The following is an 8,266-nucleotide window of genomic DNA, read 5'->3' on the forward strand; positions in this document are numbered from 1 at the left end:
CCCTCTGCTCCACAGCATACAAGAGGGCCTCGAACTATGCATGTGCTCGCTTTTTATAGCCCGATGTAAACAGGATATGTAAGGTTACAGAGAAACAAGGGAATTCTTTTGGTTACAGCATTACAATTGGTTAACATTTTAAGTTACACATTTAGCAGTTTTTTTACTGGTTCCCGCGCTTTCAGTAAAACCACTCCACAAACGGTTGTGACCTTATCGGGGACTCTCCAGGTGGTGTTTTTCTAAAGTTGAGACAAATGGAGGAATGTTTGTACTGGGCCCAGGAAGTTGAGACAAATGGAGGAATGTTTGTACTGGGCCCAGGACTGAGATATATGGAGGAATGTGTTTGTACTGGGCCCAGGACTGAGATATATGTTTGATTTCTTACATTCTCCCCTTTCTCAGGTACCTCTGGAGCCAATCTTGGGTCTTATAAGTCTGATTCTGTTTCCGCGTTTACAGGTTGGTATTGGGCTCTGAGGACCATGAGCTGTATGGTGTCAAACCTTTTCCTGACAAACTGCAAAATTCGGTTAATAACACAGGGTCCTACGGTAAACAGAAATAGTAGGCTTAGCAGGGGTCCAAGGAAGGGAGCTAACAGAGAAAACATAGAGGAATTCCACCATTGGTTTGTAGCTGAGGCAAATTGCTGTTTTTTCATTTCTATGCTTAACTTGCGTAACTGTTGGACCTGGTTCTCTACAAGCCCTGATTCATTTATGTAAAAACAACAGTCTTCCTTCAGGAACATACATGTACCACCTTTTTCAGCAGTGAGTAGGTCTAGGGCCCTCCGGTTCTGCAAGGTTACCTGAGCTAGGGATGTGAGCTGTCGCTGAAGGGAGGCAAGGGACTCAGCCGACTCCTCCATAGCAACAGCAAATTGTTGGTACAACTTGTTGCTTTCTATGAGGGTGTGACCTAGGGCTCCCCCTGCCAGTCTGGCCGCAATGAGGAATGTGGTGAGGGAGATTCCCGCAATGAGGGGGAGAAATATGGCTCATGCAGGTCTCGGTCTAGGGGCTGGGTGAATAGCAGTGCTAGTCCAGTTACCGGTGTACCCCAGGAACTTGCCGGCAGTTAGTAGAGTTAACCGGGTAACTAGTGTGACAGGGAGACAGAGTAGGTTGGTAACAGAGGGACCAGACAGGGTCTTAGATAATGTTCCATTACACCAAAAGAATATGCCCGGTGGGGCCCTCAGGTTGGTATTAGGGGGCGTTACAGTGATGTTGCAGAGGCTAGAGTTAGTGCCTGAAAAACAGTAGGGAAACTTCTCCTGACTGGGGTTCCGGTACAGTGGCACATTAAGAATAGGGGCATTCAAGAGATTCCGAAGGTTGTTAGTTTGGGTAAAGGATTCCCATGGCAGAGGGACAGCGGTTAGCGGTGGACGCCCTAGGGTGGCACACAGAAAGCAGCCAGACAAGCTGTGAAGTCCTGTAAGGTTAGCAAGTTATAATCCTTCTTGTAATAATTCTAACCAGGAGAAAGGAGGTAAATCTTGTGTTACTCTGTCTTCCTGTCGTTGGATATCCCCATGGACCAGGGGCCATACCTGAACTAGGCCCCGCCACAGATAGAGGTGACTGCTAGGCCACGTGGAGGAAGAGGAATAGTATACAGCCCCATGTTGAGGCGTGGTCCAGCGGGAGTTCCAAGGCCGCCTCTACCCTGCTGGTAGAAGTTCCACCCGGATTGCTCATTCCACCCTCTGACTGAGTGCATTTTACAGTAACTAGGGGCAGCCTGCGTTTTGGTGCCACCAATAGTGTTTACAATTGTACTTAGTCTGATCAAACTCAAAATATATCATTGGTACCACTGGTTTGGCTATCTGAAAACCAGTAAAATTTAGCAAAATTGGGTCACTGCACCCTGTGGAGGGGCAATCAGCACTGGCCAATAACTTCCCGGGCTTACGAGGTTGCCCAGGGTGGGTTCAGTTTTCAAAAAGCCAGAATCTCCAGACAAAGGGGTTAGGAACTGGTTTTGTGTCTGCCCCAGCGGCCACTAGGGCGACTAACATTAGGGTTAAACTACCTAGCTGCATGTTTGCAGTGAGCTATGCTGCCGGCGCAGGGTGAGTTTTAAGGGGTTGTTCTTAGCTCTGTCCACAGTCCACGTGGCCGGTGCTCCAGTTGCTGCCGTGATTGGCCCAAGAAGGTCGGAGGTCAGGTCCACTGGTTTGACGTGGGTGTAGTGGATCCACGACGTGATGCCTTCTACCTTCAGGGCGGTGGGTGTGGTTAGGAGTACCTGGAGTGGTCCCTTCCACCTGGGTTCTAAGGTCTCTTGTCGGTGTCGCTTAACCAAGACCCAGTCTCCCGGCTGGTACGGATGGGGTGACGGTGGGGGACCGGTTTCATATAGTTCCTTCAGCTTGGGCCAGATTTCCTGATGAACTTTCTGTAAGGCTTGTAGGGAAAATAAGAGTTCAGAAACATTTTCTGTTTCAGATTTGAGCAAATCATCTTTTAGGCTAGGAACCAGGGGTGGGGGTTTGCCATACATGATTTCATAAGTGGTAAGGCCCAGTCTGTAAGGGGTATTACGGGCCCAGAACAGAGCGTAGGGGAGGAGGACCACCCAATTAGCGCCAGTCTCCATAGTCAGTTTAGTTAAGGTCTCTTTTAAGGTCCGATTAATCCTTTCTACCTGTCCTGAACTTTGGGGCCTGTAAGTGCAATGTAGTTTCCAATTTGCCCCAAGGAGGGAAGCCAAATCCTGACTTACCTTAGCAACGAAGGCCGGCGCATTGTCTGACCCTATCTGGACGGGGAAGCCATACCTGGGGAGGATGTCTTCCAGAATTTTCTTTGCTACAACCTGAGCGGTTTCTCTTTTGGTTGGGAATGCTTCAGTCCACCCTGAAAAAGTATCTACAAAGACAAGTAACTGCCGGTATCCGTATTTTCCTGGCTTTATCTCAGTAAAATCTACTTCCCAGTAGATACCGGGCCGGGATCCCCTGAGCCTTGTTCCCGTTGCAGCCTGAGGTTGGGGATAGGCGTTGTTAAGCCGGCAGACTTTGCAACTTGTCACGATGCTGCTGGCCGTCTCGGCTATGTGTCTGATTTTGAGCTTGGAGCGTCTGATCAGGTCTATCATCCACCGAGCACCCAGGTGGGTGGTTCGGTTGATGTGTTCTAACACTTGTTGTCCTAATTTTTCTGGTAGGATAGTTTGGTCATTAGTATCAGTCCACCACCCATTCTGGATCTGTTTCAGGGGAAGTTTGTCAATCCACTGGAGATCTTGTTCTGAATAATCAGGGAGATATGGCAAGTCCCGGGGGCCCGGATCAGGGAGCTGGAGTGCAAGGAGTTGGTTGGGAGCCTTTGCCACACTCCTTGCAGTTTGGTCTGCCAGAAAGTTGCCTTGAGCAATTGGAGTGGTTGGTTTCTGATGCCCTGGGCAATGTACAATAGCCAATTTTTCTGATCTCCATAGGGCTGTTAACAGGGCTAGGATCTCTTGCTTGTTTTTTATCTCTTTTTCTTTAGCCGTTAGTAACCCTCGCTCCCTGTAAATGGCCCCATGTACATGCGCCATAGCAAAAGCATATCGGCTGTCTTGTGTATACTGTCAGTTTCTTCCCTGCCCCTAAGGTGAGAGCTTGGATGAGCGCTATCAGTTCGGCCTTCTGGGCCGATGTCCCCGGGGGCAGGGGTTCCGCCCAGATTACCTTAGTCTCTGAAGTCACTGCTGCTCCTGCATACCTCTGGCCTTGGTGTATGAAGCTGCTCCCATCAGTGAACCAAACGAGGTCAGCGTCAGGAAGTGGGCAGTCCTGCAGGTCCTCTCGAACTCCGTGCACTTGAGCTAGTATCTCAGTGCAATCATGGAGCGCGGTGTCCAGGTCCAGGTTGGGCAGCAGCGAGGCAGGGTTTAAGGTTGTTGGGGGCAGGAAAGTTATCCTGAGGGGGTTTAGTAGTAGTCCTTGGTAGTGGGTGAGCCGGGCGTTACTTATCCATCAATTAGGTTGCTGTTTGAGTACACCCTCGATGGCATGTGGGGTAACGACCCGTAATTCTTGTCCCATGACAAGTTTATCAGCATCTTGTACCATCAGGGCCGTGGCTGCAATCATTCGGAGAAAAGGTGGCCACCCGGCAGCCACTGGGTCTAATTTCTTTGACAGGTAGGCAACTGGCCTCCACCAGGGGCCTAAGTTCTGAGTTAGCACCGCCTTGGCGACACCCTTGCTCTCGTCCATGTATAAGTGGAAGGGCTTGGTGACATCAGGTAGTCCCAGGGTGGGCGCAGAGAGTAGGGCGGTTTTAATCTGTTGAAAAGCCGACTTGGCTTCTTCTGTCCAATTAAATGGCTGTTGTCCCCGTGTTGCCTGATACAAGGGTTTAGCCATCTCTGCGAACCCAGGGATCCATAATCTACAAAATCCCGCCGATCCCAGGAATTCCCTTACTTGTCGGGTGGATTGTGGCCTGGGGATCTGCAGAACAGTTTGCTTCTGGGCGTCTGTTAACCAGCGTTGCCCTCCTCTTAGCACGTACCCCAGATATGTTACTTCTGGTTTACAGATTTGAGCTTTCTTTGCCGAGGCTCGGTAGCCCAGATGCCCTAGAGCTTGTAAGAGACCCTTGGTGCCTTGGATACAAGCTTCCTGGGTCTCGGCAGCAATCAGGAGGTGATCAACATACTGTAGTAAGGTTATTTCAGGGTGTTTGTGTCGGTACTCACCCAGGTCTTCATGGAGGGCCTCATCGAACAGGGTAGGAGAGATTTGAATCCCTGCGGCAGTCTGGTCCATGTCAGTTGGCCACTTATGCCCCTCTCAGGGTCAGTCCACTCGAAGGCGAAGAGCTTTTGGCTCTGAGGGGCTAAAGGCAAACTGAAGAAAGCATCTTTCAAATCTAAAACAGTGTACCATTGATGTTTAGGGTTTAGGGTACTCAGGAGGGTGTACGGGTTAGGCACAGTTGGATGTATGTCCATAAACCTCTTATTGACTTCTCTCAAGTCTTGTACAGGTCTGTACTCTCCGCTATTGGGTTTCCGTACCGGCAACAATGGAGTATTCCAGGGCGAGTGACATGGGCAAAGGACCCCTTGGTCGAGGAGCCAGGGAATATGTGGTGCAATCCCTTCTTTGGCCTCTAGGGGCATCGGGTATTGGCAAACCCGAACGGGGTCTCTCCCAGGCTTGAGTTCAACAAACAAGGCAGGACGGTGTTTTGCTAGCCCTAAGCCCCCCGTTTCCGCCCAAGCTCCTGGATATTGCCGGAGCCAGGTTGCTATGTCCTGGTCAGGGGCCGCTCGCTCCTGGTGGAGCCGGTACTCATCTTCTAGGGTTATAGTCAGGACAGACACGGGCTGATTTTGGGAGTTGGTCACGACGGGACCCTCAGGGAGGAAATGGATCTGTGCTCCCACTTTAGTTAGCAGGTCTCTCCCTAATAGGGGACAGGGGCTCTCAGGGATGACCAGGAAAGAATGGGTTACATTCCTGGCTCCGAGGTTTACTGTTCTTTGTGTCGTCCAGGGGTATTTCTTAATCCATGTGGCCCCTTGTACCCACGAGGACTTGGAGGATAATTTTCCATTAGTTTTAACTAGGACCGAGTGCTGTGCTCCCGTATCAACCAAGAACTGAGCTGGGGACCCCTCCACTTGCAAAGTTACCCTAGGTTCGGGGAGGGGGTCCGAACCCCATCTTCCCTAGTCTTTGTCTTGAGTGACTAGTACGGGTGTAGACCTAGGGGGTCCCTGTCCTCTGTGTTGTTTCTTTTTAGGGCAGTCCTTTATCCAGTGGCCAGCCTCCTTACAGTAGGCACATTGGTCTTTGCTTAGATTATCATATCTGGGGGAGCACCTAGGTTGGGCGTCCTCTGGCTGTAGATGCTCTTTTTGTACTACTGCTGCCAGGACCTTCGTCATTTTTTCAGTGGCCTTAATCCTTTTCCTCTGGAGTATCTCTATTATTGTAAACTCGCTGGGCTATCTGAAGGAGGTCCTGAATCTGTTTTCCCTCTAAGTCTTCTAATTTCTGTAGTTTCTTTTTAATGTCTGGGGCCGCCTGATTTACAAAAGACATTACAACAGCTGCCTGACTTCCTGGGGCCTCTGGGTCTATGGGGGTGTACTGTCTAAAAGCTTCCATTAATCTTTCTAAATAGGTAGCTGGGCTTTCTGTCTTTCCCTGCAGAACAGAGTATACTTTAGCCAAATTAGTGGGCTTGCAAGCAGCTACCCGGAGACCTGCCATTAGAGTCTGGCGATAAAGGTGTAGCCGTCCCCTACCTTCTGCCGTGTTGTAGTCCCACGCCGGCCTGGTCAGCGGAAAAGTCGCATTTATGAGGTCGGGGTTGGCAGTCGGTTGACCGTCGTCCCCCGGGACCAACTTTCTAGCTTCTATCTGGATTCTCTCTCGCTCCTCCGTTGTGAACAAGATTCGGAGGAGCTGCTGACAATCATCCCAAGTGGGCTGGTGGGTGAACATGACACTATCTAGTAAAGCCATTAAATCTTTGGGGTTGTCTGAAAACCAGGCACTCTGAGTCTTCCAGTTATACAGATCACTGGTGGAGAATGGCCAGTACTGGAACCTGGGGATTCCCGTGTCATCTGGGGGTCCTATTTCCCGAAGGGGTAGAGCCACCGTGGAGTCAGGCGGCTAGCGGGGGGCTATTACGCAAAGTGCGCCCTCGCGTCCGCCCCGCCGGTCCTTGAAAGTTACTTTCACTTTCAGTGAGCTCGGGTACGCCGGCCGCCTCCCGTCCGCCTACTTCTTCCTGCGGCTCAGCCCAGGGGGCTGGGGCCTGGGGCCTGGAGAGGTACGGAGGGGGATCTACGGACAGTGGGTCCCCGCTATCAGGTAAAACAGGATGGGGGGGCGGTCAGTTGCTTGGATTTTAGCGGCCAAGCAACCAGTGCGTTGCATGGTTTGGGGGCTAGTAGGAAAGGGGACAGCCAAGGGGGCGGGTTCTCAACAAGGTCCTTCCATATGAGAATATATGGGATTTGATCCAAGTGGCCAGCACGCCCAGGTAGAAAAACCTTGGACTTTACTTTAGTAACGACAGGAAGACAGAATGTCCCTTCAAGTGGCCACCCTACATTAAAGGCGGGCCATTCGGAACGGCACAGAGTAATTAGCTTTCCCCTCCTGATTTCCACACTAAGATCATGGTCCCTTATTCTAACATCCTTGAAACTATTTATAAGGAGAGATAGGGGTGTGCTCTGGGTATTACCCATTCTGTAATAGTTTGTAGTCTCCTTCTGCAATAGAATATGGGTTAGAATTCCTGCAAAGGAAAACTGGAGTATCAATAATATCTAGCTGCAAGCGCGCTCCAGAAGCCCGGGTCAGAATCAGTTCAGATAGAAATCTAAATCAGGCGAGAGTCAGGGGACGTCTCCCACCGGTCTCCGCTGGCCGTCCTATAGCACGTCCACCAGGACTGTGTCAGCTTCTGTTTCAGACCTCGCGAGTCACAGATACAGGTTCAGAACAGACACAGACAGACAAGACAAACGGAGACGAGCCGGCTCACCTATCCGCAGCTCCTGGTAGATCCGTTGACCAAGGGTCTGGTGGGCTTGGGGAATCCCAGACGAGCCCCCAGATGTTATGCCCACACTGTTTATTCCCCGAAGAAGACCACCAGAGTCCAGAGTCAAAGCCAAGCAGCAAGGATCTTTACTGCAAGTTCGAACTTGGTCCCTCTGCTCCACAGCATACAAGAGGGCCTCGAACGATGCATGTGCTCGCTTTTTATAGCCCGATGTAAACAGGATATGTAAGGTTACAGAGAAACAAGGGAATTCTTTTGGTTACAGCATTACAATTGGTTAACATTTTAAGTTACACATTTAGCAGTTTTTTTATTGGTTCCCGCGCTTTCAGTAAAACCACTCCACAAACGGTTGTGACCTTATCGGGGACTCTCCAGGTGGTGTTTTTCTAAAGTTGAGACAAATGGAGGAATGTTTGTACTGGGCCCAGAAAGTTGAGACAAATGGAGGAACGTTTGTACTGGGCCCAGGAAGTTGAGACAAATGGAGGAATGTTTGTACTGGGCCCAGGAAGTTGAGACAAATGGAGGAATGTTTGTACTGGGCCCAGGAAGTTGAGACAAATGGAGGAATGTTTGTACTGGGCCCAGGAAGTTGAGACAAATGGAGGAATGTTTGTACTGGGCCCAGGAAGTTGAGACAAATGGAGGAATGTTTGTACTGGGCCCAGGACTGAGATATACGGAGGAATGTGTTTGTACTGGGCCCAGGACTGAGA

The sequence above is a fragment of the Rhinopithecus roxellana genome, chromosome 4 (genome assembly GCF_007565055.1).
Source record: "Rhinopithecus roxellana isolate Shanxi Qingling chromosome 4, ASM756505v1, whole genome shotgun sequence".
Taxonomy (NCBI): domain Eukaryota; kingdom Metazoa; phylum Chordata; class Mammalia; order Primates; family Cercopithecidae; genus Rhinopithecus; species Rhinopithecus roxellana.